The sequence below is a fragment of the Mustelus asterias genome, chromosome 30 (genome assembly GCF_964213995.1).
Source record: "Mustelus asterias chromosome 30, sMusAst1.hap1.1, whole genome shotgun sequence".
NCBI classification, from domain to species: Eukaryota; Metazoa; Chordata; class Chondrichthyes; order Carcharhiniformes; family Triakidae; genus Mustelus; species Mustelus asterias.
In genome coordinates this window covers 5,507,036-5,518,945 of record NC_135830.1, presented here as the reverse complement: position 1 = coordinate 5,518,945, position 11,910 = coordinate 5,507,036, and the positions used below count along the sequence as shown (strand labels likewise).

The 11,910-nt window shown below is 44.0% G+C and overlaps 4 non-coding genes across 4 annotated transcripts; 1 reads left to right on the top strand and 3 right to left on the bottom strand.

The window, feature by feature from the left end:
• Nucleotides 1-700: 700 nt before the first annotated feature.
• Nucleotides 701-772, bottom strand: trnaq-cug (transfer RNA glutamine (anticodon CUG)). The gene has a single exon. It is a non-coding gene; the product is annotated as a tRNA-Gln (tRNA).
• A 4,544-nt stretch (nt 773-5,316) lies between these two features.
• trnae-cuc (transfer RNA glutamic acid (anticodon CUC)) lies at nt 5,317-5,388 on the bottom strand. The gene has a single exon. It is a non-coding gene; the product is annotated as a tRNA-Glu (tRNA).
• Nucleotides 5,389-6,753: 1,365 nt separating this feature from the next.
• Nucleotides 6,754-6,827, bottom strand: trnan-guu (transfer RNA asparagine (anticodon GUU)). Its single transcript has one exon. It is a non-coding gene; the product is annotated as a tRNA-Asn (tRNA).
• A 940-nt stretch (nt 6,828-7,767) lies between these two features.
• Nucleotides 7,768-7,862, top strand: trnai-uau (transfer RNA isoleucine (anticodon UAU)). Its single transcript has 2 exons — nt 7,768-7,805; nt 7,827-7,862. It is a non-coding gene; the product is annotated as a tRNA-Ile (tRNA).
• Nucleotides 7,863-11,910: the final 4,048 nt, after the last annotated feature.

Sequence of the window (11,910 nt, the reverse complement as noted above, 5' to 3'; positions counted from 1 at the left end):
TTGCTAAAGCCTATGATGGGTTTGCAGGAGGGCATTTTATTTTAAATAGTCAGAAAGTGGAAATCGAAACACTGACGAAATCTCAGCAAATTCCACGGTAATCAAATTGCAGACGGTGCAGCGAATGCCTCTCCTGGCGTCATTGCATCAGTCCCAGAGGATGATTGCTCAGGAATACAATGCGCTGAGAGGCAGGGAAGCCACTGTAGACAGGGGGGGGGGGGGGGCGGGGTCCATCTTCATGTGTCGTGTCATTCACTCACTCATCTGTCCCAATTTAAAGAGTTCGGATGCGAGAGGCCAGAGTGCGATCCGTTACACCATGGAATCGACAGCACTGTAACCGAAGACACTAGACTTTTCTCCCAAAACACACACACGTACCTACACTCGCTCTCTCTCACACGCGCGCACACAGACAACACGCACACACACACACTTGCTCAATAATTGCTGGACTCCATTCGAATGGCTGTTGCTCCGGGACCAGCTGCTCCTTTCTTTCAAGAGAGGAGTTAAAGAGAAGAGAAAATATGAAAAGACATTGATGCGCCAGGCATCTGGCGCCAGAGGCTGAGCAATGCGCATTGTAATAGCAGTTGAACTGGCTGACAAATTGCCCTCTCGATTCGTACTTTGTGAAAAAATTGAACGAAACGCCCTTCGGCAAATCAACCCTCAGCGTTGACTAATTAAAGCAAGGTTCCGCCGAGATTTGAACTCGGATCGCTGGATTCAGAGCCCAGAGTGCTCACCATTACACCACGGAACCCAACACGCAATGGTAGCCCGCAAATAATCATGCAATACCTGTGCCAGTTTGAACAGCAGTGAGAAAAACCATTCCCATTCCCCAATTCCGTCAATTACTCACAGCAATTCATATTTACATTGCCCTTGCTGTTTCCTCCTAAAATAATGAGTACGCTACCTTCAACTGCACTGAATTTCACTGCAGCTCACCACATTCAAAGAGCAATGTGAGCATCGACCTGTTATAAACTTGTAGTAAATCCAGTGAACAGCGTCAGCTGTATACAACTCTGTTTTCGTCACATTGGAAGCCAGTGTGAAAATGTGAACAATTTCTAACCTTAACAGACAGGAAGGAGAGTGTGACTGTGGATAATTGGCACTGTGCACATTGCTAAAATCAGTATCTGGGAGAATCGGGCAGGTGCGATCCTGGTCAACTAGTGGTGAGGGGTCCGCGTTTTCAGGGTCGCAGACTGGCTTCGATGTACTAAGATTTTTTTGCAATGAGAAAAAACCTTGAAGTACTTCCTGATCGAAAGCAGCTCTGTCAGAATCAGTGAAGTGAGATTTGTAGTTTTGCTTGCGAGTTGGAAATGTCACATGTGCAACTGGTCAAGAACAAACACAGAGAGTGAAGGACAGTGATAGGTTGTAAGGTTCTGCCGATGGAGATCGTGATACAACTAACGTCTGGGTGCTAATGGGCCAGATTTAACCGCTTACACTGACAAAAATATCACACATTTCTGGATAAAAATTCCCAGGGTAAGAAGAAAACTTCTCACCGAATGAACATTAAACTCTTTCACCTTTATTGATTGCAGTTTTCATTCAGACACTGAGGTCAACAAAGCGGGATGGAAAAAGATTCAGTTTGATTGGTGACGCTGCCGGAGGGACGGAGAGCTGGAGTTCACCCAGGAAAGCAGCAAAGTTTAAACACGATGGAGTCTAACGTGGGGCTGCAACCAACGATTCTGAAATTACATCTGATATGCTGCGACTAAGCTAACCGTCCTCCTGCTGTAGCGATGCTTGCACCCTTTCTGAACATACGTGAAGCCAAACGCTGTTTCCATCTGGTGTCTCAGCTTGTTCTGAATCCAAAGTTTACCATTAACCGATCAATAAAATCCCCCACCGTTACAATGCATTCCTCTCAGTCAGCAGTAACATCATTCCCGTCTTCTATTTATTTGCTGCACCTCCTTCCAAACATTACAAACTCCTCTTACATCTTTCACTCTGACCTTTTCTCTTAAACATTTCATGACTAAACTTTTGAACTAATGTTGATAATTTTGTGACGGTAAAAAGCTGATCATTTCCAAGGGGGAGCTAAAGCACATTGACGCACACAGAGAAACCCAGACACATATACGCACCCAGGGTGACAGAGGCCGAAGGAGAGACAACATACTGAAAACACAACCTGGCTCCGTCTCTGTTCCATTTCTGACTGCAGGTTCCGTGATGCTTTTGTGAATGAACGGAAATGTGCAACGGAGTGTTTGGGTGGATTTGATTCAATTCGCTGTGTGGACATAGAGTTAAAACCAGGAATAATCAGGAATCCCAATGGATTTGAACTCCATCACGTTAACCAGCCAGCCACGATGACTGGCGCTATGAGCTATGAAGCCAACCGCATGCCCATTTTAACAGTTACTCTACTGTAATCAGTGGAACGAGCATCAGAACGAAGATTTTGTGGGTAATATTTGATTCATAGGAAATGTCTGAGATGGACAATACGAAGTTCAAAGATGTTAATGGAAAGCGGCAGAATTTGAAATGTGTCAGTTACTTTCAGTGATCACTGTCTGCCGTGTGTTTGCCGTGTGATTCTTCGTCAGAGCTTATTGCTGATGTTACATCTCTGACTTTTCCAACTCTAGTGCAAGTACATCCAGCTGGAAGATTAATCTTGCTTCGCCCTTCACAGATGCTATGAGGTGTGTTTGCATTGAATGAAGAATTATAGAAAGTTATTCATTCCTTGGGTGGAAATCAAACCCGAACCACCGTACTGAATCATGACCACGAAACTTCCAGTGAAGCTGATTTAAGAGATTTGCAATCAGTTGATCAAGATCGCTTTACTCATTGCTTCATTTCTGGCCAATTTCGCCTGAGACACATTCACTCAATCACGGTATCACTTTATGATTCCAGTAAAATGCACCTTTTTCCTTGTGTTCAGATCCAATTATCCCCACAAACGGAGCAAATTCAAAATGTTCTACTTAGTTATCGATTGTTATAAACCCCGGGCCCTGGCGGTGAAAACACTGATTCGGCATCAATAGATCACCCGGACTCCACCATCACCAGCTCAATGTTGCACTTGTCCATCATTCCTTGTGTCAGTTAATCCATGCTGTCTTGCTCTCTGTCACATACCTTCCGTTTTGTTCTCATTACAGAGCAATTCCCGACTTAAATGCTGCAATAACTCAACCGTTCAATTAAAGCTTTGTGAGAAACGAGAACAATTCTGAAATATGAATCAGTGAGCAATAAAAAGCATTTGGAAATGCTTCTACGCGATCTTGAACCAGGAACGTTTCGCGTGTGAGATGAACGTGATAACCACTACACGACAGAAACACAGCAGTCCGTGTAGCTGAAGCAGATCAGATTTACTGGAGAAGCAACAAAACTCCTTCCACAATCCCGTAAGTTTCTCATTTTACATTGCCTCTTCTGGTTCCTCCAATCAAAATGAATAATGATACATTCCACTGCGAAACATTTTGGCGATCACATGTTTGACCAACGTTATTCTTAACGTTTAAAGCAAATTCAGTGAATATCTGACGGTGGGGGAATTTGAACTCACTCCTCCACAAATTGCACTATCCTCAATTTAGTGTCCTAGAATTCTCATCAGTGACACCATCAGAAGTGATTGCTACCAGAGCTGTTATTGGCAGTGAACAGAACCAATGAGGCGGGATTGGATCACATGTCCCGTTGAGTCTCCTCCGCCACTTAAAATCAAGATGGGTCCCCAGCTCAACAACCACCTCATCTCAGGAATCAATTCAATGAAGTTTGGTTCCACCCAGACATAGAGAGAATAGAATGAATAAAAAAGAACAAAAGAGGGGAATAGGATAGAGAGACTGAGCGAAGGAATAACCGACGCAGATCTACAAAGAGAAAGATAGAGACGGAGTGGGGAAGACACTGAACGGAAAAAATGCCAATTCCATTTGATTTGAATTAAAGAAAAAGAAAGTTGAAAGCATTGAAAACAGCCAATGCTATGGTCATAAAAATATATTCTGGCAATGGTGCTGAAGAATTCAGATTCAGAACTTACCGCAATCCGAGCTAAGTTGTTCCTACGCTACAACACTGCCATCTAACCGCCAATGCTTCAATTTGCCCAAGATTGCCCGGTTTACAAATATCAGGTCAAATCCAACGCCGCAAATGACCATCAGTCTACTCCTGATCATCAGTAACGTGACGGAAGGGGCAATAAACAATGGTATCAGGAGGAACTCCAATGCAAACTGGAGGAACATCGCCCGACCTCCCGATTCGGCACTGACTGCGTTCCAGACTCAACACTGAATTCAACAACTTCAGAGCATCTCCTTTCCTCCATCTTCTCCCCATTTCCATTTATTTTGTTTTATTTCGTTTGATCTTACTTATTTATTTTTATTACTTTATATCTTTATATATATATATTTATTTTTTTAAATTTCCATGTTTTGCATTGTTTATTTAAAATCTCACTTTCCATTTTGTTGCCCCCTCTCCCTCCACCCCACTCGGGCCGTCTCTCACACATGTTTGGAAAGCAAACCGGAGCACACGGAGGAATCCCACGCAGACACGGGGAGAACGTGCAAACTCCACACAGAGTGACCCGAGAATTTAACCTGAGCCACTGGCGCTGTGAGGCATAATTGCTAACCACTGTGAAACCATGCCGTCCTATTCTACTGCATTTAATTTTACTGCAGTGTTAGTACCAACCTGTGATATACCATTTTGTGGATATTCTGCTGATCAACATTAACTTATCAGCGTTAATGAACGGTGGCTTCCAGCCCCAAGTTGGGGGCCACTGTTTGTACAGAAGGAGGTTTGTACAGAAGAAGCAACTTTGCTGCTTTTCTGGGTGAACTCCAGCTCTCCATTCCTCCGGCAGCGTCACCGCTCAAACTGAGTCTTTTTCCATCCCGCGCTGTTAATCTCACAGTTACTGCTTTCTGAGTGAAAACTGCCTCCACTTCACTGGAGGTCGGAGAGTTACAATTAAAGGTCTTCTTGTCACTGAGTCCGAGATTTGGACCCAGACCTGCGAGGTATTTATGTCAGTAGAAACAATAAAATCTACTCCATCAACAGCCAGATCTTAGCCCACACCACCATCTATATCATCAGCGCTTTGTATCCTATTACTCTCTTTTTTTTTGTTCTTGACATGTGACATTTCCAATTCAGACACAAAAGAGGAAACCGACCTACTGCTGATTCCCACAGAACTGGTACAAACCTGGAAGTAACGCAGGATGTTTACGCAGCAATATATCTACTTTCCCTGACCGGGAATCGAACCCGGGCCGCGGCGGTGAGAGCGCCGAATCCTAACTACTAGACCACCAGGGAAGCTGGCCTAAGTTCTTTAAAAGATTGATTTATCCATGAGCCTTCTGCCTTTTATTTTTATTTCAGATTCTTTATTCACAAAAAACAATTTTCCCCTTTAAATTGTCATGTTTAGATCGAAGCCAAGGGACTGTTCAGCCAATTAAAACAGCGAATCCTGTTAGCTGCAACATGAAATCGACCGTGAGGTGAAATAGTCCCGCAAGCTGGTCATGTGGCACTTTCAATTTCCAAATCTCACCAAACTCATCACTGTGGCTTCTGTGAAACTTACAAGGTAACACACGGCAGACATTCACCACGGAGAGCAACTGGCAGAACTCATTTATGAAACATTATCCTGCCGCTTCTCTTCCTTTTTCTGTCGCTGCCTCTCATCAAGTTCCCTCTGGTTGTTCATTTCCCAGGGTCAGTTAGCTGCTTGATACAGACACAGAGAGTTGGTGAACCCGATCTTCACCTGGAAAGCAAGGGAAGCGAATGTATGACACACGGCATTGAGAGGAGATGGAGTTTAGAGATAACAGTATAAGGAGACACAGATATCTAATCTTCCTGATCCAGTTCCTGATTGCAGGAACGGACACAGTGCCAATTATCGACTGTCACACTCTCCTTCGAGCCTTGAGCACGGAGTTAAGATTTGAAGTGTTTGAAGTCTTGCTACAGTTATTCAGGGTTTGGTTGAGACCACATTTGGAACAGTGTGTTCAGTTTGGATCTCCCCATTTTAGACAAAATAAAAGCAAAATCAGAGGATGCTGGAATCTAAATCAAGAACAGAAAAATCTGGAAAATCTCAACAGCTTTAACGAGAAGGAATAGATAACATTGAAAAACTGCAGGGATTCTATCATTCTATGAGTTTGATAGGGTGGATGCTGAGACTTTATTTTCCCTGGTCCGGGAATCTAAAGCACGGGGGTACAATCTCAGGATAAGGCGCTGATGATTTAGGACTGCGATGAGCAGACATTTCTTCACTTAAAGGATAGTGAATTTTGGGAATTCTCTATGCCAGAGGATTGTAGATGCTCCATCATTGAACACATTTCGGTTCGGGTTGGATAGATTTATGTTCTATTCAGGAATGAATGGTAGCAGGGATATGGAATTGGAACAAATGCTCAGCCACAAATTCATGTTTCCATTCTAACTGTTAAGCTTAATGGTACAATGGAAGCATATATATAATATTATATGTAATATGTCAGAAATCAATAGTCATTAAATAATGTTGGTGACAACAGATAACAGTACAGCTGGCAACACTTGAGAGCTATTTTTTATTGACGACCACGGACCCATTGCCAACACGCAACTGTTTGCCTATGAATGCAGATGGTGAGAAAACAGTAAAATCAGCGTCCCTGGGTGGTCTTGAACCACCAATCTTCCAGTTAACAGCCGAACGCGCTGACCGATTGCGCCACAGACACTAAGGCAGCAGCTGCTGACGATATTCTAAGCTAGGGTGTCAATAACCACAATCCTCTTTCTGCAAAACCTGTTCCAGAACTGCAGCATGACCGCACCGTTTAGAATTCTATCCAAGTATCTTTGGTTACGTTGATCCCGCAGCATTTCTGTAGTGTGTTGGTTATTCTCTGTTTCCTATGAACGTGTAGGTAAAATGAATCCATGTCTCTTATCACAGGGAGGAATTCAACGGGAGGGAAGGGAACTGACCACCAGAAGCCCAAGGATCCAATAGTTTCCACTCAATCATCAATAACACCATTCACAGCTGCACCTGCATCCAAATATTGTGACCCATTTTCCTCAGGATTTGTTCCAAGAGTTAATATTTCCCTTGTTTTCTCCTCATTTTGAAATGAGATTCGCTTCAATATACAACTCAAATGGAATTGGAAACCTGACGGACTAATAGTCACTGGGTAACATAAACCCCATGGTGTTCATTTCCAGATTCACAGCGCTCAGCTTTTCAATCAAATGGAGGAATCTACCACTGAAACGTTTTGGAAAGTTGGTTTGAATATTGTTTGTGACTCACTCAGATACTGTTTAAATGATACTCGAAGGTTCAGTGCGCGGGATATAATCCGTAAACGTTTTGCTGAACTTGTGTTAGGTGTATTGCGAGTTTTGAACGGGGTTGAATCTTGTGTCCCAGGGATGGGCGGTAACCCACTAATTGAAGCGGCAGTCGCCGCTTTTCTGCTGGCAGCGGATGGATGATTGGAGAATGCGGGGTAAAATGCTGCTGCTTGTCCCTGTCTCACTTACTGTGGAGCTGGTGAAGAGAGAATCATTGATGCGTTTGTTCCCCGTCTATGTTGCCTCGAATGACTGGTGTTAACGGAGGTGGCGCTGTAAAAGTCTTTAATAATCTGACAAAAATCAGCCGAAAGCAGTGCTCCAGTGGCGCAATCGGTTAGCGCGCGGTACTTATACAGCAGTACAGCCAGTGGGCTATGCCGAGGTTGTGAGTTCGAGCCTCACCTGGAGCACGTGAGATGGTGTTGGTGCTACTATCGCTTGACCAACTACCATTTTGGGGACGGTTACGGTCGGTAGTGGAATTTGTATTCAATAAATAAAACCTCGCATTGATGACCATGAAACAATTTCCGACTGTTGGAGGAAGCCATATGCTTCACTCATGTATTTTAGGAAGGAAATCTGCTGTTATTATCTGGCCTACTTGTGACTCCAGAACCACAGCAATATGCTTGCAACTCAACTCGGGGTGGGCATTAAATGCTGGCCAGCGACGCCAGTGTTTCACAAATGACCGAAAGAAAAGCCCGAATGTGCAAGTTTGAGAGAAGCTTTCTGAACTGACAGAGCTGGAAACGGGAGCCAGTTAAAGATAATCTGTCGGGTTTGAGTGTGTACAGAAATGTGGACGGGAAGGCGAAATGTAACATCGTGTAAGTTACTGTATTCAGCTAATATTCAGCAATAAACGTGAATTATTTCTATTTTCCTCACTCCGAGGTGAAACGTATCTACAAATGTTTCCTCCCGTTTTCGAATCGGGAATCTTTCGTGTGTTTAGTTGAATGTGATAATTATTAGACAGAAACGATGCTCTACAACTCTGCAACAGACTGGGGTGTCGAACCGTGCAATTTAATTGTACTTCAGGGTTTCTGAAGTGTGGTGTTTTATACATTCACCTAACATATGAAAGGTTTCCTGTGTGAAATAGGAAACGAACTAACTCATCTCGCAGTGTGTGGAAAAGTTACCTCATTTTCTTCTGTTATTAAATATTGAAAGAAAACATTAACTCTCTGCCGAACTGCAGTTGCACTTCCCAAGTGTGAAATTATATTCTGCAAAATGCTCAGTTAAAATAAAGTTTATTTATTAGTCACATGTAAGGCTTACTTTAACACTGTAACGAAGACACTGTCAAATTCTCTGGTCGCCAAACTCCGGCGGCTGTTCGGGTCAATGCACCGAACCAGCACGTCTTTCAGGCTGTGAGAAGAAACCGGAGGATCCAAAGGAAACTCATGCAAACACGGGGAGAAAGTGCAAACGTCAAATAGACAGAGACCCAAACCGGGAATCGATCTTTAGCACTGTGAGATGGCAGTGTTAACTACTGTGCCACAGTGCAACCACCCTCCCCCCCACACCCCACCTACCGCCACCCCCCCCCCCCCCCCACCCCCCGGCCACCCAGACATGGTAAAAGAGAAAAGAAATGGCACAAATGTCATTTACTGATTCTAATGTTAGATGAATTTCTCTGCCGCATGAAAAATGGTTTTTAGCCGAATTGTACTTCCACAAATCAGGTTATAAAGTTAAATCAGACTGTACTGTTTGACCATCAAGTCGCTTTTATCCTGAGCGGACTTTGTGTATTGAAGGGATAATCACATTGTATTCATATTTGCGCAGGTCCCAGGCGCTAAACGGGGCAGAAATGTTGTCAAAACTCACTGCTCTGAAGTCTCCGAATTGAAGTTTATTGTGAAATGTGAACTGAATTGGGTATCAATCGAAATATTTAATATTTACTCTTCACCATTTCATAGAAAACAGACACAGCTAAGTCGTCAGTCCTTTTTGCTGGCAGGGGATGTTTGGAGAGTGGGGGCTGGAAGATTGCTGCTTTTCCCTGTCTCACTCACCGTGTAACGGAGAAAGAGAGAATAATTAATGAGTTTGAGAGAATGGAATAATTGAATGGATTTCTAATGGTTAGTTAAGTCTAACAGTCAGAGCCCATCCATTGCAGACACATCCATGTCACCGGGAACCAACTCTCCCACAACTGTCAGACAGTTCACCCTTCAATCGCCTCTGGTTCCGGTTTCCAAAGAGTTTCTAAAGATTCGCAAAGCTGGAGACAGTGTTTTCTTGTTTGCTTCCTTCTCCATTTTCCCCAACTGCCAACTGACAATATTTTCCAAAATCTCTGCTCAATCATCCGCCTTGCATCATGTCCAGAGATGAGGAAATTCAGTTTTGTGGTGAGGTTATAGAGACCGGACTGTACTCTTGAGAACAACGTTAGTTAAATAGAGATTTCACAGAGCTACGGGGATAATTGGATGATTTGGAGATCTCCTCCAAGAAGACATAGAGCCTCAACATAGGTTGAGCGGTTCGCTCAATATAGGCATAAAATGGTTCGGCACAGACAAGAAGGGCCAAAAGGCCTGTTTCTGAGCTGTAATTTTCCATGGTTCTTTGGTTCTATGGGTAGGGGTAGATGATCAGGGAATTTATTGATCTCAACATGGAAAAGTTATCCCGTTCTCGCTGGCCTCAACGCTGAACACTGTTGGGATTCGTCACATTTCCCCGAGGGAACGAGGGAGAATAGTTTGGGCTGGGATTCAAGCTCCTCTGATATCAGCGAATAACTTTGGCAAACATCAACTTCAAACAGACAGACCGTGAGCAGTTTCCAGTTACATGAACTGAAGACATTGAACTGATCTCGTTAGAACGTACGGTGTTTATAGTGGAAATGTTATTTAATCGCCACAAGCACCTTCCCTTTCCAGCCACTGAACTGTGAAAAATATATGCTTCTGTTCTGCTGTGTGATTTATCTCTGAGATTATTGTTCAAGATGACAGCAGATTCTGGGGAGTGGGGGGGGGGGGGGGGGGGGGGGGAGGGGGGGGTGTTGGGGGGAAGGGGGGTATGTGATGTTTAATGCGCAGCCGCATTGTTTAGCTTGATATTTCTTTGCGTTCTTCCAGGACACTGTGGAGGAGATTCTGTTTCACAAACAGCGGCTGCAGTCACCGTCACTGAAGGAGATGATGTTCAGCTGCTCTGTGATTATACAGCTACAAGCAACACCCCTTACTTATTCTGGTACCGTCAGTATCCCAGCGGGAACATGGAGTTCCTGCTGACGAGACAGAGAGTCAGCGAGAACACAGAGAGATTCCCAGGGGACCGCACCGTCCCGCTGAAAGTGTCTAAAACGGAGCTGGCAGACTCTGGCGTGTGTTACTGCGCACTGAGACCCACAGAGAACCAGAACTGGGCTGAACCTGTACAAAAACTGTCAGAGCCTCACAAAATAGCAGAGCGTTAGGCAAACATTGTGACCAGAGTGAGTCTGAACCATAGAAAACCATAGAAACTTACAGTTCGGAAACAGGCCTTTTGGCCCTTCTTGTCTGTGCCGAAACATTTTTTGCCTAGTCCCACTGACCTGCACTTGGACCATATCCCTCCACACCCTCTCATCCATGAACCCGTCCAAGTTTTTCTTAACTTTATCCGGCAGCTCATTCCACACTCCCACCACTCTCTGCGGGAAGAAGCCCCCACCCCCCAATATTCCCTTTAAACTTTTCTCCTTTCACCCATAACCCATGCCCTCTGGTTTTTTTCTCCCCTAGCCTCAGCGGAAAAAGCCTGCTTGAATTCACTCTATCGATACCCACCAAAATCTTATACACCTCTATCAAATCTCCCCTCAATCTTCTACGCTCCAGGGAATAAAGTCCCAACCTCTTCAATCTCTCTCTATAACTCAGCTTCTCAAGTCCCGGCAACATCCTTGTGAACCTTCTCTGCACTCTTTCAATCTTATTTACTTCCTTCCTGTAACTAGGTGACCAAAACTGTACACAATACTCCAAATTCGGCCTCACCAATGCCTTATATAACCTTACCATAACACTCCAACTTTTATACTCGATACTCCGATTTATAAAGGCCAATGTACCAAAGGCACTCTTTACGACCCTATCCACCTGTGACGTCACTTTTAGGGAATTCTGTACCTGTATTCCCAGATCCCTCTGTTTAACTGCACTCTTCAGAGTCCTACCATTTACCCTGTACGTTCTACTTTGGCTTGTCCTTCCAATGTGCAATATCTCACACTTGTCTGCGTTAAATTCCATTTGCCAATTTTCAGCCCATTTTTCGAGTTGATCCAAATCCCTCTGCAGGCTTTGAAAACCTTCCTCACTGTCCACTACACCTCCAATCTTTGTATCATCAGCAAATTTGCTGATCCAATTTACCACATTATCATCCAGATCATTCATATAGATGACAAAC